Source organism: Montipora capricornis, unplaced genomic scaffold (genome assembly GCF_036669925.1).
Source record: "Montipora capricornis isolate CH-2021 unplaced genomic scaffold, ASM3666992v2 scaffold_431, whole genome shotgun sequence".
Lineage (NCBI taxonomy): Eukaryota > Metazoa > Cnidaria > Anthozoa > Scleractinia > Acroporidae > Montipora > Montipora capricornis.
Genome location: NW_027180164.1, coordinates 69,848 through 92,760, shown reverse-complemented (window position 1 = coordinate 92,760; position 22,913 = coordinate 69,848). Strand labels below are relative to the sequence as shown.

Genomic DNA, 22,913 nt, shown 5'->3' with positions numbered 1-22,913 from the left:
ATAAATTTTATCAAAAGAAAAAAAATCTGTTCTTATCAGCTTAATATCTGATACGCTGCTCATCGAGCAGCTCATATATTAAACTGATTTTTGGAACTGGGCCGTGGAAAAGAGGCTTGCCTCGTCCCGGCCACGGGTTGCCTCGGTATAGCACTACCTCCGAGTGTGGCCCACTTCCCTCCGGGGAAGAAATAAACAATTGAAAGTAAAACAACTGAATGACCAGCTTCCACCTTCTCTTCTCTTCCCTAGGAAGGAGGGAGTCACCGGCCTGCCTTACCGGTTCTGGGACGACAAGAAGCCACCACAAGCTATGTGCAGAGCAGTTGCGTTTTGCGGTCCATGGGAAGGCTGAAAAAGTTCATACTTACCTGACGCGTTCATTAGTTTGTCGCCCGGGTAAGTGTCTCTGCCGTGTAAGCTCGTAAGGGCTTGGCAGTTGTTGCAGTTGTTCCTGTGGTTCCTGCTGTCCAGTACTTGCGGTATGGTGTTGTCGAAGAGCGTGGTTTTCCACTTCCCGACCCAAGTGTACCGATCTACCGGTTCTGATGAGATACTCCCACAGTTGTTGCAAGTCCTCCAGTCCGATCAAGTGTCAGCCGTCCAGTTTCTGAGGAGTGGCCGCGTCCGTGTTACCCTCAAGTCTACCGAATACAGGGACGAGCTCCTTCGGGAGTCTTCGTTCCTGTTCGGCGATGTTTCTGTTCCTGTCACTGTTTCCGATGCTGTCGTCCGTTCTGTGTACGTGCGTGATTTGCCTTTCGAGGTCCCTGATGCCGATGTTCAAGATTCGTTCCAGTCCTTTGGTACCGTCCACTCTGTTCGTCCGTGTTACTTTCGTGATTACCCGTCCGTGGCTAATGGTAGCCGTATTGTTCTTATGTCGTTCAGTGAGTCCGTCCAGTCCATTCCGTCTACGCTGAGTGTTTCTGATTTTCCCGTACGTGTGTGGTATGCAGGTCAACCCGTTATCTGTCCTATCTGTCATGAAGTTGGTCATCTGCCTCGGGCTTGCCCTTTTTCGGGCCGGTGCCTGCGCTGTAAACAGCCAGGTCACAGGGCCCGGGATTGTAAGCAGGCCTGGGGCCCGCCTCGTTCCAGTTCTCCTGTTCCTTCATCCGTTCCTGTCCCTACTGTTCCTGCTCCGCCGGTCACTGAAATCACATTTGTTCCTGTTTCCACCGTCTCAGTCAGCGCCCCAGTCTCGTCTCCTGCTCCTGTCAGTGTCAGTGTTCCTGCCAGTACTCCTATTTCGTTCCCTGTTCTTGTGCCTTCCGTCTCGTCAGATTCCTCTGAAACCATTTCGTCATTTTCTGTTAGTAGTCCTGTCTCGTCTGTCTCGTCAGTGTCTACCAACGTTGAAGTATCTGCTGATGTCGAAGAAGGATCGTCATGTCCGTCCCGCCAGTTCCTGATGAAGTTTCTGAGTCTCCAGCCCATTCAGTATCGTCTCTGCTTTCAACCCTGTCCGATGTTAAAAGGTTAACCCGTCTCACCTTGTCAAGAATGAAACCCGGATCTGATCAGTCTACTGTCCTTAAACTCGTTAAAAGTCTAGCCAAGTCTCACAAGTTGACTGTGTCCAGTGATGAAGTCGATCATGTCGTTGCCGGTATTTTTCGTGAATAATCAAGTCTATCCATTGTCGTTGTTTTGTGTTGTGCCTGATGCAATGCTTTGTTTTTGTTTGCATTGAATTTCTGTTTGTAGGGGCGGGGTTCGATTCCCCGGTGACGTTTGACGTGCTGGTGCACCCCCGTTTGAGGCGAACCATTGTTGTTTTGGTGGATTAGTCTACATGTCTGACAGCCATTGCACTACCCCACTGGGGGGCTGTCATTCGCCTTAAACATAAAAACTTACCTGACGCGGGAGGCACTGTGATCAGGGAGGCAGTCCTCTCAAGGTGAGGCTCTTTCATTGCACTTCGATTGGGTTGACCCTTGCGATTACCCCAAATGTGGGTAACTCGAGCGTATAATTTCTGGTAGTGGGGACCTGCGTTCGCGCTAGTCCCCGCACCCACCTCGGGAAAGGAATGGCACTAATGCGATGGTTTGTTGGTGTGATTTCAGTCAGTCAGGCAAGCATGGAAAGATGCCCTGTCGTTTACTGACGGGACGGGACTGAACGGAACGGAGTAACCAAGGACAAGGTGAGTTTGCCGTGAATTGAAATCTCGTTGAATGTTTGAGTTATTTGGTGGGTGCAGTGCGGAGCGGAACCTCACTTCATTTCTTGCATTCTTCGTTGCTGCAGAGAAATCATCGAGGATAGATCGATCGACGAGTGAAACAAGAAAGTACCGAAGGGCAGATGGAGCACTTATCCTCTTGCATCGTTTGCAAAACGTAAGTAGATGTATGTTTGCAATGTTCGATCGCCTATCTGTAAGCGTGATAGATTTCTTATGCCTCCCTTGTACTATGTTGCCTTCTGGCGATCCGGCGTGCATTGAGTAACATGAGAAGTGGCCAGGGCAGTTGGCGTTACATTTCTGTGGCCAACACGCACGTTGTCGTTTCTCTGTGTTATGAATTAATTGAATTGTTATCGCGAAAGTAAATGTATTATACTCAGGAAGGATAGTGACTTATTTTCTGAATAATGTTGTTCACCCTTTGAACAAATGGGGCGTGAATACTGTCCGTGTTGAGCAGAGAACAGTGAAAATGTCAACTCCACCAAGTCACGTTTTCGCTAGATCAATTTTATAATTTTCTAGCCGTCGTTGTATGCACATGTTCCCCACTAACTAGTTTGTCTTTTCATCCAATGCATAACAGTGCGTCAATTTCACACTTGCCGTGTCCTGTTCTTTGCTCAGACAAAAAGATAGCTTTGATGTCATAAACCTTGTTTGATAAGATCTCGCGCGCACGCGCTCCCTCGGGAATATAAGTTCGCCTTTCCCGTGTGAACTATTTTGTTTTTGTTGCATTTCTCATTTTTGACATTTGCTTGACATGTTGTGTTTTAAAAAAAGCTGTATTGGAACTTTCTTTGGTGGGGGAACTGAGATTCTTTGAGATGATGAACTGGATAGAACGAAAAAGGGAAGCCTACAACACGGGGTATTCCCAGGCGGTCTCCCATCCAAGTACTAACCCCGCCCGACAGGGCTTAACTTCGGTGATCGGACGAGAACCGGTGTTTTCCCTGTGGTATGGTCGTAGACAAGTAATTTGCCGTGAAAATTTACTCTTTTATAAGGGGAAAGTGAAAAAGAGGTCGGAGGAAACACCATGTGGATTTGTCCTCTTGCCGTCAACGCAAATGCCATGCAGTCCTGGTGGCTGTGGCTGCCTGCCGTCCGTCCGTCCGTCCATCCACTGTACAAGTAGACAATCGTTGTGTGCGCCGGCCTCGTTTTCAGGTTGGCTTTGTAGATTCCCTACTTGGGACGGATTACAATCAGACCACCATATCTCGCGACCAGGAGACTAGCAGCACTCCGTCTGCTGCGAGCATGTTATGGCATCGCTTCTCGGCCTTTTGGCTAACATATTTTTTTCCAATTGCAGGCCCACAAAGAAGCTGTAACCTACACCCAGCAGTGATGGGAGATGAGAATAGTGTCACTGACACAATGAGCGTTTACGATGAAGATGATGTTAATGATGTTTCTGTTGCTGACCATGAAGTGCAGAGTCCACGTTGCTGTGACGCAGAAGGCTCCCCGTCTTTGTTTTCTGAACATTCCTTGCCTGGCTCGGATGCACCACAAGTGTTGCGAGACCTGGGGGATAATGGTGCGATTTTCAGTATTGCCCCAGCATCAACTTGGTCATGGTTTAATGACGGCGCTTCTGTTCGCCTCAACCGAGAGTGTTCGGTTTATTTTTCAGTGGACACCAGATGTACCAGTCATGAAATTGTCAACGGTCTCGATGCCATTGGCATTGACCCTGATTTTATTTCTGCCATCCAGCACCGCAGTTCATCTGGTTCTTGGGTCGTCACTTTTAATGACCCTCTTGCCAAAGCAAAAGTTGTTGGCTGTACCGATTTTTTTGTTTCAGGTTGTCAAGTCTTTGCAGGAGATTGTGACCAACGTATTGTTCTTGTGAAGATCTATGAAGCCGCCCCTGAGATGCCCGACACTGTCCTTCTGGGGCATTTGTCAAACTATGGAAAGGTCCTTTCCTTCAGGCGCGACTATGTGTCATCAGGTATCCAGAATGGGATCAGAACAGCCCGCATGCGTCTTCGCCGGGCCATACCCTCTACTGTCCTCGTTGCTGGCGAAGTGGTTAGGGTGTGGTACCCTGGCCAGCCGAAGACCTGTCGTCGTTGTGGGGGACTTGGACACTTGATGAGCACATGCAAGTCAATTCGTTGCATCAATTGTCAGGAGCCTGGCCACCACTCGCGGGATTGTCCTTCTCCCCGCCTCTGTTCCATCTGTCTGGCCTCCGATCACCTTTGTGGCGACTGCCCTTTTGTTCTGTTTAGCGCCAACATTGAGCGCGCTCCGCGAGCTTCCACTTATGCTGACATTACGAAGACTGTTGCTGCTCCTCCACGGCCGCCTGTGTCCTCCCCTCCTGCGGGGGCTGGGCCTCCGGCTCCCCAGCCGGTGGTTCCTGCCCCTGTTGGTGGGGGGACTGCTGGCGTGCCTGTCGTTGCTGGTGATCCTGTGCCTACCGGTACTGCTCCTTTGGCTGATGGTGAAACAACTTCTCCGAGCGTCATCCCCGAAACACAGGAGAGTAGCGGTGGTAATGTACCTCATGACGTGTCGTTGGAGCCCGCGGGGTCTTGGGCGTCTCGCTCTGAGCCTCCCTCCGGTGCGTCTGAGCTCGGTGCTTCTGGTCGCGATGCCCCTGGCGGTTCCCCCGCCCGGGCTCGGGACCGGGAGCGCCGGCTCGATTTGCGTGCCGAGCAGGGTGGTGATCGCGAGCGCTCGAGGACCCGCGAGCGTCCGCATCGAGAATCTAATAGTGATGGTGATGATGATGATGGTTTTATTACTGTAGGGCGGCGTCGATAGCATCAATGTTTAAATTACTCTCTTTAAATATCCGTGGGCTAGTTACGCGTACTAAACGTGATCAATTCCTACATGAATTGTCTCAGCTTAATTTTGACCTATTTTTGATTCAAGAGACTCATGTGTCTTGTAAGCAGCAAGCCGATGACTTCTCCCGTAACTGGCCCGGCGAATGTTTTTGGTCCTTTGGGAGAGGCAGGTCGTCCGGCGTCGGACTACTTGTATCCCCCACCTTTCAAGGCTCCGTCTCTCGCTTTGTTTTTGATTCCGATGGAAGGATCCTTAGTGCATTGGTGCTATTGGGGCCGCATAGAATTAATGTAGTCAATATCTATGCTCCAAATACCGTTTCCGAGCGCAAGACGTTTTTCCAAGATTTACATAATTTCTTTTTGTCACCTATCCGCATCATTGCTGGCGACTTTAATAGCATTGATAATTTGCTTGATCGCCTGTCGTCCTCGAATGTTTCCTTGCCTGATAAGGCTGTTCTTCATTCTCTGCTAGTTGATAACTCGCTAATCGATATTTGGCGCAAACGGAACCCCCGTGGGGTTTCGTTTACCTGGGCGAATTCTGGCCACACACAGGCCTCGCGGATTGACCGTTTTTTGATCTCTCGTCAGCTCGCCCCTCATGTTTCAGTTTCCGATGTTTTGCCTTGCGTTTTTTCCGATCATGATTTTGTCCTTTTGAACTTGTCTCTTGATAATCTGTCTTGCCCTCGGAACGGTATTTGGAAATTTAACTCTAGCCTCTTATCTGATACCTCTTTTAAAAATCGAATGTCGTCTTTCATAAGGGAGCAGAAACAGCGCTTTGCTTGCTTCGACTCCCTTGGCGCGTGGTGGGATCATCTTAAGTCCGGTATTCGTAGTCTTTGTATTGATTTTTGTTCTAAAAAGCGCAAATTAGCTAATCGCGAGCGGAATCGGCTTACCAGGCGCTTGATTTCTGCCAAGAGGTCTTTTGCCAACGGGGCTTCCTCTGTTGTGTCTGAAATTAGAGATTTAGAAAGTGCCCTTGCTTCCCTCGTCTCTCGTGAGGCTGAGGGCGCCATGATCCGATCACGCGCCAAGTGGTTCGAGGAGGGTGAGAAACCGTCTAGATATTTTTTCCGTCTTGAGAAAAAGAGAGCCGAAAAGAATTCTTTCGATTGTCTTCTTGACGCCGATGGCGCGGAGAAGACGACACAAGGTGACATTGAATCAATTCTTGTTGATTTCTACAAGAATTTATTCAGTAAAGATGTTCTTGATCTTCAGACCCAAACTGAACTTCTCAGTGATCTAGAGTTTTCTCTTTCTGATTCTGAGCGTCTGAGTTGTGAGGGCGAATTTACAACAAACGAGCTTCTGACTGCCCTGAATGGCCTTCAGACTGGCAAATCCCCAGGCTCTGATGGCCTCCCAACGGAATTTTACCTAGCTTTTTGGGAGGACCTGGGCGATGTTCTCACTCGGGTCCTGAATGAGGATTATCGCTCCGGTTCTCTGACGGATAGCCAGCGTGAGGGCCTTTTGCGTCTAGTTTATAAGAGAGATGATAAGCGTCTGCCTAAGAACTGGAGGCCAATTTCACTTTTAAACACGGATTATAAGATCGCTTCTAAAGCAATTACTGAGCGTTTGAAACCCGTAATGCATTCAATTGTTCATCATGATCAAACTTGCGGGGTAGTCGGTCGGTCAATCTTTTCGAATCTCCAACTCATTCGTGATACCCTCGATATGATCTGTAAATCAAATGAACCTGGCATTCTCATCACCCTTGACCAAGAAAAAGCTTTCGATCGTGTTGATCATTCCTTCCTCATGCGAGTTTTGTCCAGCTTTGGCTTCGGTCCTTCCTTTTGCAAATGGGTCAGTCTCTTCTACCATAATGTATTCTCTCGGGTAATTTGTAATGGTCATCTCTCTGTCCCTATTGTACTTGAAAGAGGGGTGAGGCAGGGTTGTCCTCTCTCCCCCCTCTTGTACGTTCTTGTCTCAGAGGTCCTCTCTACTCAGGTGCGTAAGTGCAATGGGATTGTCGGTTTTAGACTTCCCGGAGCTGCTGGCCTTCAGTTTAAAATATCACAGTACGCTGATGATGCGACAATTTTTGCGAAAACCGAAACTTCACTTTGCCAAGTTTTGCGAGTTGTCAGCAGATATGAGAGGGCCTCTGGGGCAAAGTTAAATGCTTCCAAAACTGAAGCAATGTGGCTCGGCAGATGGCGATCAAACGGTGCCTCTCCTTTCGGTCTTAAATGGGTCTCGAAAATCAAAATTCTTGGTATTTTCTTCTCTAACGGCTTAGTTTCTGTGGAATCGGATAATTGGCGGTCAAAACTGGACAAACTCGAAACCAAACTGAACTTATGGAAACAGAGGGAACTTTCTTTTGTTGGACGCGCGCTGATTGTTAACGTGTTGGGTGCGAGCCGCTTCTGGCATACTGCGAAAATCCTTTTGCCCCCCAAATGGGTGTGCGATAGATATCGTAAGATTGTCTGGCCTTTTATTTGGCGAGGTCGTATGGAGAACGTGAGTCGGCAGCGTTGTTGTGCCCCCTTGAGGCAGGGTGGCCTCAACGTTGTCGACTTTCCCTCCAAATGTTCTAGTTTGCGCCTTTCGTGTTTTGCAAGCCTACGTGATAACTTTGGGGACCAGAAGTGGCACTACCTGGCACGTTACTTCTTAGGCAACTGTTTAGCTAAATTAGACGATCGCTTTTCTTTCGCCTCTAATTCTGTTCCTGTTTCTTCCGAACCGTCCCTTTTTTATCGCAAGTGTCTTTTGGCCTTTCAAGATATCTTTGCCCGTAGCGGCTCCCTCCCTGATGATCTGTCTTGTAAGAAGATCTATTCTGTTCTTTTTGCTTTTCCGTCTGTTCCCCCGCGGTGCGCCGGTTTCTGGGACGCCGTTGTTGGTCGTTCCATTAATCGGTGGACCTCGGTCTGGCGTAAATCCCGGCTAAAGATCATTGAAAACCGTAAATGTGATTTGCTCTGGTTACTTTTACATAATGGCGTTCGGGTTCGCTATAATCTTAAGCAATGCGTTAACATCAGTTCCGAAGCTTGTGCGATTTGCTCGCAACCTGAGACCCCTAAACATTGTTTTATTGAATGTCGTAGAGTCGTACGTGTTTGGAGTCACTTTTCTCCCTTGCTGTCTTCTCTCTTGGGCTCTCCCTTTGTGCTTTCTTTTTCGTCGGTCTTGTTCCCTTTCTCTACTTCCCCGACTAGCGATAGCCTCCTTGTCTCTCACTATTTGATTGCGACTATTTTGTATTTTGTTTGGTGGGCCCGCAATCTCGCAACCTTTCGTAATAGTACTTTATCTTCTGTGTCAATTATTAATAGCATTGTAAAGGATGTGAGATTGCGGGTTCTGGGTGACTCACTCGAGACTGTTAAGCGCTTCTGGTCTGTTAATAGTGTGATGTGTTCTGTAAGTAGTAGTGATAAAATTAATTTCCGTCTTTAGATGTTTTAGGTTTTTATGGATTACTTGTTACGACTTCGGATTGCAATTAAGGGATTTGGATATGGACTTGGACTTTGGATTTTGATAAATGGACTTTGGATTTTGATTAATGGACTTTGGATATGGATTAATGGACTTTGGATATGGATTAATGGACTTTGGATTTCGTCTAACGGACTTTGGATATCAATATGGACTTTGGATTTTGTTTAATGGACTTTAGATTTTGATTAATGGACTTTAGACTTTGTTTTGAATTTGTTTTTATGCTGCTTGTATTTTTTGCTCTTTGCCGCCTATTTTGTACTTTCGCTTACTTTTCGGATACGCGTAATTGTTTGGACCTTGTAATTTTGTGAACCTGATTTTTTTACCTGGGCCCTTGGGCCCTTGTAAATAAATTTTATCAAAAGAAAAAAAAAAAATCTGTTCTTATCAGCTTAATATCTGATACGCTGCTCATCGAGCAGCTCATATATTAAACTGATTTTTGGAACTGGGCCGTGGAAAAGAGGCTTGCCTCGTCCCGGCCACGGGTTGCCTCGGTATAGCACTACCTCCGAGTGTGGCCCACTTCCCTCCGGGGAAGAAATAAACAATTGAAAGTAAAACAACTGACTGACCAGCTTCCACCTTCTCTTCTCTTCCCTAGGAAGGAGGGAGTCACCGGCCTGCCTTACCGGTTCTGGGACGACAAGAAGCCACCACAAGCTATGTGCAGAGCAGTTGCGTTTTGCGGTCCATGGGAAGGCTGAAAAAGTTCATACTTACCTGACGCGGGAGGCACTGTGATCAGGGAGGCAGTCCTCTCAAGGTGAGGCTCTTTCATTGCACTTCGATTGGGTTGACCCTTGCGATTACCCCAAATGTGGGTAACTCGAGCGTATAATTTCTGGTAGTGGGGACCTGCGTTCGCGCTAGTCCCCGCACCCACCTCGGGAAAGGAATGGCACTAATGCGATGGTTTGTTGGTGTGATTTCAGTCAGTCAGGCAAGCATGGAAAGATGCCCTGTCGGGTCGTTTACTGACGGGACGGGGGTGTACGGAACGGGGTAACCAAGGACAAGGTGAGTTTGCCGTGAATTGAAATGTCGTTGAATGTTTGAGTTATTTGGTGGGTGCAGTGCGGAGCGGAACCTCACTTCATTTCTTGCATTCTTCGTTGCTGCAGAGAAATCATCGAGGATAGATCGATCGACGAGTGAAACAAGAAAGTACCGAAGGGCAGATGGAGCACTTATCCTCTTGCATCGTTTGCAAAACGTAAGTAGATGTATGTTTGCAATGTTCGATCGCCTATCTGTAAGCGTGATAGATTTCTTATGCCTCCCTTGTACTATGTTGCCTTCTGGCGATCCGGCGTGCATTGAGTAACATGAGACGTGGCCAGGGCATTTGGCGTTACATTTCTGTGGCCAACACGCACGTTGTCGTTTCTCTGTGTTATGAATTAATTGAATTGTTATCGCGAAAGTAAATGTATTATACTCAGGAAGGATAGTGACTTATTTTCTGAATAATGTTGTTCACCCTTTGAACAAATGGGGCGTGAATACTGTCCGTGTTGAGCAGAGAACAGTGAAAATGTCAACTCCACCAAGTCACGTTTTCGCTAGATCAATTTTATAATTTTCTAGCCGTCGTTGTATGCACATGTTCCCCACTAACTAGTTTGTCTTTTCATCCAATGCATAACAGTGCGTCAATTTCACACTTGCCGTGTCCTGTTCTTTGCTCAGACAAAAAGATAGCTTTGATGTCATAAACCTTGTTTGATAAGATCTCGCGCGCACGCGCTCCCTCGGGAATATAAGTTCGCCTTTCCCGTGTGAACTATTTTGTTTTTGTTGCATTTCTCATTTTTGACATTTGCTTGACATGTTGTGTTTTAAAAAAAGCTGTATTGGAACTTTCTTTGGTGGGGGAACTGAGATTCTTTGAGATGATGAACTGGATAGAACGAAAAAGGGAAGCCTACAACACGGGGTATTCCCAGGCGGTCTCCCATCCAAGTACTAACCCCGCCCGACAGGGCTTAACTTCGGTGATCGGACGAGAACCGGTGTTTTCCCTGTGGTATGGTCGTAGACAAGTAATTTGCCGTGAAAATTTACTCTTTTATAAGGGGAAAGTGAAAAAGAGGTCGGAGGAAACACCATGTGGATTTGTCCTCTTGCCGTCAACGCAAATGCCATGCAGTCCTGGTGGCTGTGGCTGCCTGCCGTCCGTCCGTCCGTCCATCCACTGTACAAGTAGACAATCGTTGTGTGCGCCGGCCTCGTTTTCAGGTTGGCTTTGTAGATTCCCTACTTGGGACGGATTACAATCAGACCACCATATCTCGCGACCAGGAGACTAGCAGCACTCCGTCTGCTGCGAGCATGTTATGGCATCGCTTCTCGGCCTTTTGGCTAGATCCCATTTTTGTTGTGAATTGGCTCTTTTTTTTTCTGAGCGAGTGCTAAGTACCTGCCGGGAGGGAACGCCAAAGCTCTTTAAATTTTGTAAGACTTGGGTTTCCTCCTGCTACACGTAGCTGACACGTTTTAGCTATGGATGTTGATACTGATGCTGATCCTAGTTCCTGGTCAAACGTTCCTGAATGCAAGTTTCCTCTTGAACCCGTCTCCTTTTCGCTTCCAAGGGCTGGCGCTACCCCAATTACTGAATATCTGGAATCTCTTGTGCCTGATGAGACCTCCCACATGGATGTGTCCTCTGCTGCTGATAATAGCTCCTCCCACAATGTGCCGGCTGGTGATACTTATGCCTCCAGAGTGGGTCGTGGGTTGGCTAGCTCTGCTACTCGTTCGGCCCGAACCCGAAGATCATACCTGTCTGCCTTTGAAAAAGAGCACTTCCATCCAGAAAACGTGACCCCAGATCGTCCCTGCTCAGCATCGTTTACGCTGTTAGATAAATCTTCATCCAGTAAACTCATCTTTGATGGTCTGATCCGGGATGGGATCCCCGCTATGGCAGTTCGCTGTTTGCAGAGATCGCCTAATGGTTCAGTCCAAATCACCTTTTCTACCGAGCGTTACCGAGACCTGTTCGTCAGCCAATCATCGTTTCTCGTTGGACAGCACCCTGTAGCCGTCCACCCGGCCCAGAGTCGTGTAACCTTCGTGACAGTTTATGATGCCCCTCACGAGTTGTCAGACCCTGCTCTGGAATACCGCCTTCGTAAGTATGGCCAAATCTTGTCATCTCGTCGCGGTCGGGTACAGGGTTACTCCACTGTCTTCAATGGTCATCGCCATTTACGAATGCTGATCCATACACCGATCCCGTCTTTCCTGCGTTTTGGCAAGTTCCTGTTGCGCGTCTCTTATGACGGCCAGCACAGGACTTGCCGCCACTGTCACAGTCCCGACCACCTGGCCAAGGATTGCACCAATGAGATCTGTTATAACTGCGACACTATTGGCCATGTTGCCAGGTCCTGTCCGGGCCCCATGCTTTGCTGCATATGCAAGGAGCCCTGACACATGGCGATCGATTGTAATCTCTCCTGGTACCGCCGCCCCCTCTCTTACCGTGATGCTGAGTCTCCGGCAGAATCCCACGCAGACGCTGAGTCTGCTGCTGCTGATGATGTTACTGATTCCTGTGCCGAGGCAGCTGATGTCTCTCCTAGCTCGTCTCCTGATTTGCCTGAAGATCGTGCTCTGACTTCCCAGGGCCTGCTTGTAGAAGATTCTCCGACGGCCCCTGGGGCCCCAGTCCTGAATTGTGATGTTACTCGTCTTACGGATTCTGAAGATGACACTATGGTCCCGTCCTCGTCTGAGGCTGAAGACGCTGAGGCTGAAGAAGTCGAGTCAGATTCTTCTTCCATTCGTGAGTCTGCTCCATTAATTACCGCTGTCCGTCGTCCTCGTCGGAAGCGGCCTAGATCAACTTGTAGCCCGTCGAGGTCTGGAGGCAAGGCGGCGTGCCCCGTCGTAGACGGAGTTCCCGCTGCACCCCCAGACATCGACGTGGATAATGACGCGCCCACTTAATCCTTTACCTTCAAGTGTTGTTCGATTAATATTAGAGGATTGAGTGATCGTAAGTTCTCGTTCATTTCTGAGTTTTTTGATAAATCTAGCCTTGATTTTTGTTTCGTACAGGAAACTATGATTTCTGATGACTCTACGCGTCGCTCCCTTTCGTCTCGCTGGCGTGGGCCCTCCTTTTGGGCCCCGGCTGTTGGACGGCGGGGCGGGGTAGCTGTTCTTTGTTCTGAGCGCTTTCGAGATAGAATTTCAGTGTGGCAGAAGGATACGTGTGGGCGCGTTCTTAGTGTCTTAGTGCGGTTTGACCAGGTCAACCTAAACTTAGTTAACATATATGCTCCTACGATTCCCTCTGAGAGGAAGGTTTTCTTCCATTCGTTACACTCTTATTTCTTTCCAAACTCCCGGCTTGTCATTGGGGGCGACTTCAATTGTTATGATTCCGCACTAGATAAGTTAGGGGGGACACCCTCGCTTGACTCAACCCTGTCCGATCTCAAGACCTCCTGTCATCTTCGGGATGCCTGGCGTTTTAAACACCCACGCGAGAAGCAAATTACATGGTTTAGCTCTGATAAGTTACTTGCTAGTCGGCTTGACTCCTTTCTAGTTAATCGCCGCCTGTGCGAACAGGTTGTACACTGTTCTATTTCTCCTTGCGTTTACTCCGATCACGATTATGTTTTTCTCGAAGTTGATCTCACTGACGCCTTGCAGGGCGGGCCGGGGGTTTGGAAAATTAATAATTCACTACTTGACGATAAAGATTTTTGTTTAACTATTTCCGAAACTATTGATTCCCACTTGCTTTTTCGTCATGCTTTCCCCTCCTCCAAGGAGTCCTTAAAACGCGATATTAAGTCGGCTACCATTTCCTTCTCCCGGGACCGCCGTACTGCGCTCTCCCGGGAGAAGGTCCTTCTTACTAACCGTCTTATTGCCCTGAAACAACGGATCCCTTTCTGATGCACATGAGATTGCTAGCCTCGAAGCCGCCCTCAAAGCTATTTTTGACTCGGAATTAGAGGGTACTAAAGTTAGAAGCCGCGCAAAGTGGTTGGAGGAGGGCGAGGCCCCTACTAGATATTTTTTTACTTTAGAAAATCAACGGCATGAGAGGACCCTGGTCCCATCTGTCTTTGCGGCAGATGGGACTGAGGTCTCCTCTCTCCCACAGATCATGCAGGTGCATGAACAATTTTATAGCGACTTGTTCTCGGAAAAGGAGATCGATCTCTCTGTTCAGGAGTTGTTTTCTCACGTCACAGCCCGCTTACCTGATGATAAGCGGGACATGTGTGAGGGCCCCCTCTCTTTAGCGGAGGCCACTGAGGCTTTGAAACTATCTAATCGCAATAAGACCCCTGGCCCCGACGGCCTGTCGGTGGAGTTTTACTACACGTTCTGGTCGAGTCTAGGACCCCTTTTAGTAGACGTTTTTAACGAATCTCTTGATGATGGTGTCCTGTGCGAGTCCATGAAGGCGAGCCTTACTCGCTTGGTTCATAAGCGCGACGACAAGAGACTTTTGAAGAATTGGCGGCCCATCTCGCTTCTAAACGTTGACTATAAAATATGTTCAAAGGCGTTCTCTATGCGCCTCGCCAAAGTTCTAGATTGCATTGTTAGCCCTGACCAGACTTGCTCTGTGCCTGGGAGATCGATCTCCTCCAATCTCATCTTGCTGCGTGACTGTCTCGATTATATTGAGCGTACTGGAGAGACTGGGATCTTACTATCCCTCGATCAGGAGAAAGCTTTCGATCGTGTTAACAGATCCTTTCTTCTAGCTTTACTCGAACATTTTGGTTTTGGCCCATCTTTCCGGAATTGCATTCGAACCTTATATAACGGGGCTTTTATGCAAATTTTAGTTAATGATTTTCTCTCTGATCCTGTTCCCCTGCGTCGAGGTGTCCGACAAGGAGACGCTCTGTCTCCTATGCTTTATATATTGTGTGTCGAGGTACTCGCATGTAAGATTCGGGCCTCTCCCACGATCGATGGCTTTCTCCTCCGGGGGCTGGAGGCTTACAATTTCGAGTAGGGCAGTATGCCGACGACACGACTGCTTTTGTTAAGAACCATAGCTCTCTAGTCTCTTTATTTTCTGCAATCTCCCTCTACGAACGAGGCACGGGCGCTAAACTCAATGTCGCTAAAACGGAGGCCATGTGGCTTGGTGCCTGGAAAGATCGCCAGGACCAGCCACTTGGCCTCTCCTGGGTTAGAAAAATGAAAGTACTGGGTATTGTTTTTGGCACAGTTAATGTGGAACGCGATAATTGGGAGCCGCGCCTTTCCAAACTAGATAACTCCCTCTCGTTGTGGAAGTCGCGCTCTCTGTCTCTAATTGGCAAAGTTCTAATTCTTAACATACTAGGCCTGAGCAAGCTGTTATATGTTTCTCGTTTTCTCGAACCTCCTAAGTGGGTCCTTGATCGAGTCAGGAGTTTAATTTGGCCCTTTTTGTGGGGCTCCGGCTAGAGACAGTTGCCCGAAAAACAATCGTCTGCCCCTTATCTAAGGGTGGCTTGGGTCTTAAAGATTTCGTGTGTCAGGGGAAAGCAGCTCGAATGGCTGCCTTCTTTACCTCTCTTGAGAACGTATCCTGCAAATGTTTTTTTCTGGTGCGCTATTTCTGTGCTGCCAGCCTTGCCCCTTTACGCCCCGAGTGGGCTTGTTTACGTGATAATCGGTTGCCCAGTGCTACCCAGCCTACTGTTTTCTATACACATGTTTTGTCTGCTCTGCGATCCTTGGTCATCCCTTCGGGTTTCCCCTTTTCGTCTAAAGCCTTTTATTCTCTGTTTTTGGAAGCTTTTTATACCCCCGCAATTCTACCTGGGTTCTGGACTCCTTTTATTTCTTCTAGATTTTCTCTGTCCCACCACTTAGAACTTGTCCGCGATAGATTTACTGAAAATTTCAAAAATGATCTGGCATGGCTGATCACCCTCCGAGCGGTTAAGGTCCGTCGGTCCCTCTGCGATTGGGGTTACATTTCTTCCCCCGTTGTGCTTCGTGTCCCAGGGCTGAGACCCTTGATCACTGCTTCCTGCACTGCCCTCGAGTCAAACGTGTGTGGTTATTCTTTTTGCCTGTGCTCTCTTCTCTTCTGACAACCCCCTTCACACCAACATGTGCGTCTGTTTTTCTATATGTTTTTCCCCGCCCTGACAGTAAGAATTTTCGTATTCTTTTGTATATTTTAAAGACCATCTTATACGGTGTTTGAAAATTCCGAAACAAAGCGACCTTCCATAACGGAAGAGAGGATTCTAGAGCCTTGATTAAATATATTGCTACCGATGTCAAGCATAGGATCGTTATCGACAAGCATCGTTTTTCTCCTACTAGATTTCGGTCTCTCTGGATTCATCCGGCTATTTGTAATTTTCGGGATCACGATAATCTTGTTTTTTACTTTTGATTTTGGAGAAGACTTGTGTAATGAACTGTGTTTTCTTTTGATGTAGCCTTTTGAGAAGTATGCATTTTTCCACTCTGTGTATTTTTGATTTCGTAACCTCGTTTGATTTTGTAACTTTGGGGTGTAAATAGTTTTATCTACTGCATCGTAGTTGCCTGTAAATAGTTGTTTGTCCTGAATAAAGTTTTAAAATGGAAAAAATCTGTTCTTATCAGCTTAATATCTGATACGCTGCTCATCGAGCAGCTCATATATTAAACTGATTTTTGAAACTGGGCCGTGGAAAAGAGGCTTGCCTCGTCCCGGCCACGGGTTGCCTCGGTATAGCACTCGATATGATCTGTAAATCAAATGAACCTGGCATTCTCATCACCCTTGACCAAGAAAAAGCTTTCGATCGTGTTGATCATTCCTTCCTCATGCGAGTTTTGTCCAGCTTTGGCTTCGGTCCTTCCTTTTGCAAATGGGTCAGTCTCTTCTACCATAATGTATTCTCTCGGGTAATTTGTAATGGTCATCTCTCTGTCCCTATTGTACTTGAAAGAGGGGTGAGGCAGGGTTGTCCTCTCTCCCCCCTCTTGTACGTTCTTGTCTCAGAGGTCCTCTCTACTCAGGTGCGTAAGTGCAATGGGATTGTCGGTTTTAGACTTCCCGGAGCTGCTGGCCTTCAGTTTAAAATATCACAGTACGCTGATGATGCGACAATTTTTGCGAAAACCGAAACTTCACTTTGCCAAGTTTTGCGAGTTGTCAGCAGATATGAGAGGGCCTCTGGGGCAAAGTTAAATGCTTCCAAAACTGAAGCAATGTGGCTCGGCAGATGGCGATCAAACGGTGCCTCTCCTTTCGGTCTTAAATGGGTCTCGAAAATCAAAATTCTTGGTATTTTCTTCTCTAACGGCTTAGTTTCTGTGGAATCGGATAATTGGCGGTCAAAACTGGACAAACTCGAAACCAAATTGAACTTATGGAAACAGAGAGAACTTTCTTTTGTTGGACGCGCGCTGATTGTTAACGTGTTGGGTGCGAGCCGCTTCTGGCATACTGCGAAAATCCTTTTGCCCCCTAAATGGGTGTGCGATAGATATCGTAAGATTGTCTGGCCTTTTATTTGGCGAGGTCGTATGGAGAACGTGAGTCGGCAGCGTTGCTGTGCCCCCTTGAGGCAAGGTGGCCTCAACGTTGTTGACTTTCCCTCCAAATGTTCTAGTTTGCGCCTTTCGTGTTTTGCAAGCCTACGTGACGACTTTGGGGACCAGAAGTGGCACTACCTGGCACGTTACTTCTTAGGCAACTGTTTAGCTAAATTAGACGATCGCTTTTCTTTCGCCTCTAATTCTGTTCCTGTTTCTTCCGAACCGTCCCTTTTTTATCGCAAGTGTCTTTCGGCCTTTCAAGATATCTTTACCCGTAGCGGCTCCCTCCCTGATGATCTGTCTTGTAAGAAGATCTATTCTGTTCTTTTTGCTTTTCCGTCTGTTCCCCCGCGGTGCGCCGGTTTCTGGGACGCCGTTGTTGGTCGTTCCATTAATCGGTGGACCTCGGTCTGGCGTAAATCCCGGCTAAAGATCATTGAAAACCGTAAATGTGATTTGCTCTGGTTACTTTTACATAATGGCGTTCGGGTTCGCTATAATCTTAAGCAATGGGGTTACATCCGTTCCGAAGCTTGTGCGATTTGCTCGCAACCTGAGACCCCTAAACATTGTTTTATTGAATGTCGTAGAGTCGTACGTGTGTGGCGTCACTTTTCTCCCTTGCTGTCTTCTCTCTTGGGCTCTCCCTTTGTGCTTTCTTTTTCGTCGGTCTTGTTCCCTTTCTCTACTTCCCCGACTAGCGATAGCCTCCTTGTCTCTCACTATTTGATTGCGACTATTTTGTATTTTGTTTGGTGGGCCCGCAATCTCGCAACCTTTCGTAATAGTACTTTATCTTCTGTGTCAATTATTAATAGCATTGTAAAGGATGTGAGATTGCGGGTTCTGGGTGACTCACTCGAGACTGTTAAGCGCTTCTGGTCTGTTAATAGTGTGATGTGTTCTGTAAGTAGTAGTGATAAAATTAATTTCCGTCTTTAGATGTTTTAGGTTTTTATGGATTACTTGTTACGACTTCGGATTGCAATTAAGGGATTTGGATATGGACTTGGACTTTGGATTTTGATAAATGGACTTTGGATATGGATTAATGGACTTTGGATATGGATTAATGGACTTTGGATATGGATTAATGGACTTTGGATTTCGTCTAACGGACTTTGGATATCAATATGGACTTTGGATTTTGTTTAATGGACTTTAGATTTTGATTAATGGACTTTAGACTTTGTTTTGAATTTGTTTTTATGCTGCTTGTATTTTTTGCTCTTTGCCGCCTATTTTGTACTTTCGCTTACTTTTCGGATACGCGTAATTGTTTGGACCTTGTAATTTTGTGAACCTGATCTTTTTACCTGGGCCCTTGGGCCCTTGTAAATAAATTTTATCAAAAGAAAAAAAAAATCTGTTCTTATCAGCTTAATATCTGATACGCTGCTCATCGAGCAGCTCATATATTAAACTGATTTTTGGAACTGGGCCGTGGAAAAGAGGCTTGCCTCGTCCCGGCCACGGGTTGCCTCGGTATAGCACTACCTCCGAGCGTGGCCCACTTCCCTCTGGGGAAGAAATAAACAATTGAAAGTAAAACAACTGACTGACCAGCTTCCACCTTCTCTTCTCTTCCCTAGGAAGGAGGGAGTCACCGGCCTGCCTTACCGGTTCTGGGACGACAAGAAGCCACCACAAGCTATGTGCAGAGCAGTTGCGTTTTGCGGTCCATGGGAAGGCTGAAAAAGTTCATACTTACCTGACGCGGGTCTGGCCCTTGGTAAGTTGGTGCTCGTGGTATTTCTGCTGCTTGTGGGACGACATTCCTTTTGTGCTCTCCCTCTTGGCTGCAACTTGTGGTATCGTGAGTGAATTGCCTCGTTTTCATTTTTTGAAGTTTTCTTGGTTTTTGTATTTATTTAATCATTTTAACTGGGTGACCCTCCCGGGGACTCATGCTGGGCGTCCTGCCCTAACCCGGGGTAAGCCCTTCTTTTTTCATATTGTATTCGTGCTCAAGCCCCACAAAGTGTAGGTGGGAACGAGCCTTATTATCTCACACTTTAATTAATATTGTATTTGTGCTCAGCCCCACAAAGTGTAGGTGGGAACGAGCCTTATTATCTCACACTTTAATAATATTGTATTTGTGCTCAGCCCCACAAAGTGTGGGTGGGAACGAGCCTTGTTACTTCATAGTTTAATTAATATTGTACTTGTGCTTAGCCCCACAAAGTGTAGGTGGGAACGAGCCTTGTTATTTCATACTTTAATTAATATTGTATTTGTGCTCAGCCCCACAAAGTGTAGGTGGGAACGAGCCTTGATATTTCATACCTAAATTAATATTGTATTTGTGCTCAGCACCACAAAGTGTAGGTGGGAACGAGCCTTGATATTTCATACTTTGATTAATATTGTATTTGTGCTCAGCCCCACAAAGTGTAGGTGGGAACGAGCCTTTATCATTTTTCACCCTTAATAATATTGTATTTGTGTTCAGCCCCACAAAGTGTAGGTGGGAACGAACCTTTATCATTTCATATCCTTAGTAATATTACATTTGTGCTCAGCCCCACAAAGTGTAGGTGGGAACGAGCCTTGTCATTTCATACCTTAATTAATATTGTATTTGTGCTCAGCCCCACAAAGTGTAGGTGGGAACGAGCCTTGTCATTTCATACTTTAACTAATATTGTATTTGTGCTCAGCCCCACAAAGTGTAGGTGGGAACGAGCCCTTTCATTTCATACCCTTAAAATTGTATTTGTGCTCAGCCCCACAAAGTGTAGGTGGGAATAAGCCCTTTCTATAATATTGTATTAGCGCTTAGCCCCACAAAGTTTAGGTGGGAACAGCCTCGTATCATACCATAATCTTAGTACTCTTGTGATTGCACCCAATTCCACCAATTTTTGGTAGGTGCACTTTTTTCCTCTCCCCATGGTTTTTAAACGCACCCTTTGCGTGCGCACCAACCGGGTTTGCGAAGGCAAAGCCCGGGAGGAGATTGTTCTTGAGGCGACTAAAGCCTTCCCTCAGCCCCTTGCAGCGGTTCAGATCAGTTCTGACCTTATTCGTGTAACCTTCCGCGATGCTGATTCCTGCAAGGCGGCCCATGTTAATACTCATGTTCCTATCTTTGGCGTCAACTGTGTGGTCCAGGGAGGTGGACCCCCCCTAACCATGGTCCACATTTTTGACTACCCTGCGGAATTTTCTGATGATTTTGTAGAAAGGGTCCTTTCCGGCTACGGTGAAGTCAGAAATATTAAGCGCCAAAAGTACATTGGCAAGCCTGACATCGAGACAGGCACTCGTCTGGTCTTGATGGCCTTTCGAGCTACCCCCCCTCGCCTCGTAAACATCAATGGTTATTTTTGCCGTCTTTGGTATAGGGGTCAGCCCCTCATCTGCAACCTTTGCAGCATCCAGGGGCACAAATCCGCCGACTGCCCCAATCGGGACAAGTGTCGGCGTTGCGGTGAATCGGGGCATTTCGCTCGATCTTGCTCCCGTCCTTGGAGGCGGGTGACAGCGACTACTGTTTCTGCCCCTGGCGGGGACTTTCCACCCCTCCTCCCTGCTGCCCGCCCTGGTGTGGCGGGACCCTCTGGGCTCTCCATCACTCCTGCACCTTCGGGGGCCCTGTGCCTCCTGGGGTGCAGGTCATTGACCAATCGCTGGGTGTAGCCTCTACCTCAGTTAGTGCACCCACCCTTGATTCCATCGACCGTGCCGTGGAAGAGGTCTGTGACGCTGTTTTAGACAGCGCCAGCAGCACTATGGATGAACCTAGTTCTGCTGGCCTTGACTCTCTCGCTGCTGATCTCATTATGCCCTCCGAGGTTGTTGCTCCCAATGCTGACAGTGTGGCTCCCCCCACCACTTCGGGCGGTGGTGGGGATGCTCTGCCCCCTTCTAGTGATACTGCTTTGGAGGGGCAAACTGATGCAACCCTCACTGCAGCGGCAGCTGGTGATGCTCCGGTCGGTGATGGCCTGGTCATCACCGCTCTTCCCGATAGTGGACACGCCCCCTCTTGTGTCCCCACTCGTGAAGGTAGTCCTTCTGTCGTTTCTCCCCTAGCATCTGCCGAGGTCAGTGACATCGCCAATGCGCCTCCTGACGATGCAAACAGTAGTGTAAATAATGTAGTTAATAATGTTGAAGTTATTTCTGAGGGCTTTGCCCCTGATGCTGTTGTGATTTCTGAATCCGTTGATGATTTTGCTGAAGCTGTTATTAGTATGGAGTTTTTTTCCGATGGTGATTCTGACCTTGCCCTTGAGGCAGGTGCCAGCTCTCTGGACGGCGACGCATCTGTAGGTGATGTGAGTCTCAGCCGAGAGGGTTCCACTCTTGAGTGCAGTACGAACGACGCCCAGATCCTCCCCTCTTCTCAGGAGGATGCGGCCTCTCAGAGTGTCCTTCCGGCCGCTCACAGTGGTGGTAAAATCCTATCTTCCCGTTCTTTGAAGAACCTGACGAAGCGAACCCAGGCTTTCTTGAAGCCCCGGTCTTCTCGCAAGGCCGCTTGCCATGATATGCCTCCCGTTCCCCGGGATACTCCTTCCCGTTCACGATGGCGCCCATAATGTCATTCCTCTCCCTTAACGTCTGTGGCATTAGGGATGTAAATAAGCGTCTGTCTTTGTTGCAGTGGCTTAGCCACCTTAGTTTAGATATTGTTTGTCTCCAGGAGACTCATGCTGTTTCGTCAGCTGAATCTTCCTCATGGTTCTCGCCATATGGCTTTCTTGCTGTGTCGGCCCCTGGGTCTGCTCATGCCTGTGGCCTCGCCATCCTTTACCGTCCCCGCCTTTTCCTCAACAGATCTTGGGTTGAGTTGGGCGGGAGGTTTGTTATGGCTGAATTCATGCATGGCGATTTTGTTTTCCGTGTTGTCTGCGTCTATGCTCCCAACAGGAATCCAGAACGCGACTCTTTCTTGCTGTCCTGCATCGATTTTATTGACCCTGCTATCCCCACCATCCTTTGTGGGGACTTTAACGCTGTCTTCGACCGCTCGAAAGACAGACGGGGATGCCCGGCTGACTCTACCTATCGTGATAGCTCAGCCTCCCTTCGTTCTTTATTTTCTGAAGCTTGCGTCTTCGATACTTGGCGGTATCTTCACCCGGACGCCACGGCCTTTTCCTGGATGAGAGGAGATGGTACACTAGCATCTCGAATTGATCATTTTGGCTGTCCTCTCTCCTGGACCCATGGCCTCCGGGGTTGCGATTTCATCCCTTGCCCTTACTCCGATCACTCTGCGCTGTTGCTTAAGGTTTCCCCCCCTGTCCCCATGTGGCGGGGCCCGGGACGCTGGAAGCTCAATCCCTCTATTCTTAATGACCCTGATTTTGTGTCCCTCTTTGAGTCCTTTTGGGCTTCATGGAAACTTCGGAAAAGTGGTTTTCCTTCCCTTCAACTATGGTGGGATAGGGGCAAGGACCACATCAAGCGTCTCGCCATTACCTTTTGTAGCAAGAAGAAGGCTGCTGAGAGCCAAGCACGTGCTCTTTTTTCGCGCCTGGCTTCTCATCTCAAGGCTAAAATCGACTGTGGTTCCGTCTTGCTTGTTGATACTTATGAGAGCGTCCTGTCCCGTCTTGCCGACCTTGATCGTTTAGAGGCTGAAGGGGCCCGTGTTCGTGCTCGGGTCCAATGGGCAGAAGAGGGCGAAATGTCTTCTCGTTACTTCCTCAGACTCGAGAAGAAACATGCTGCCGAACAATGGATCTCATCTATGCGCTGTCCTGATGGGTCCATTGTTTCTGACGTCGATGGGATCTGCCATTCTTGGGTCACCTTTTTCTCTAATTTGTTTGCTGCTGAGGAGGTTGATCTTCAAATCCAGGATGAGCTTCTCTCCCATCTATCCGCTCGCCTTCCCTCCTCTGCTCAGCCCTCTT

General features: G+C 47.9%; 6 non-coding genes and 2 pseudogenes across 6 annotated transcripts; 6 read left to right on the top strand and 2 right to left on the bottom strand.

The window, feature by feature from the left end:
• Nucleotides 1-179, top strand: LOC138035741 (U2 spliceosomal RNA; annotated as a pseudogene).
• A 1,676-nt stretch (nt 180-1,855) lies between these two features.
• On the top strand, nt 1,856-2,019 carry LOC138035710 (U1 spliceosomal RNA). The gene has a single exon (XR_011129705.1). It is a non-coding gene; the product is annotated as a U1 spliceosomal RNA (small nuclear RNA).
• A 1,040-nt stretch (nt 2,020-3,059) lies between these two features.
• LOC138035732 (5S ribosomal RNA) lies at nt 3,060-3,178 on the bottom strand. Its single transcript, XR_011129726.1, has one exon. It is a non-coding gene; the product is annotated as a 5S ribosomal RNA (ribosomal RNA).
• A 5,684-nt stretch (nt 3,179-8,862) lies between these two features.
• LOC138035740 (U2 spliceosomal RNA) lies at nt 8,863-9,045 on the top strand. Its single transcript, XR_011129734.1, has one exon. It is a non-coding gene; the product is annotated as a U2 spliceosomal RNA (small nuclear RNA).
• Nucleotides 9,046-9,229: 184 nt separating this feature from the next.
• LOC138035805 (U1 spliceosomal RNA) lies at nt 9,230-9,393 on the top strand. Its single transcript, XR_011129782.1, has one exon. It is a non-coding gene; the product is annotated as a U1 spliceosomal RNA (small nuclear RNA).
• Nucleotides 9,394-10,438: 1,045 nt separating this feature from the next.
• On the bottom strand, nt 10,439-10,557 carry LOC138035720 (5S ribosomal RNA). The gene has a single exon (XR_011129715.1). It is a non-coding gene; the product is annotated as a 5S ribosomal RNA (ribosomal RNA).
• A 5,508-nt stretch (nt 10,558-16,065) lies between these two features.
• On the top strand, nt 16,066-16,260 carry LOC138035759 (U2 spliceosomal RNA). Its single transcript, XR_011129739.1, has one exon. It is a non-coding gene; the product is annotated as a U2 spliceosomal RNA (small nuclear RNA).
• A 2,118-nt stretch (nt 16,261-18,378) lies between these two features.
• LOC138035745 (U2 spliceosomal RNA) lies at nt 18,379-18,559 on the top strand (annotated as a pseudogene).
• Nucleotides 18,560-22,913: the final 4,354 nt, after the last annotated feature.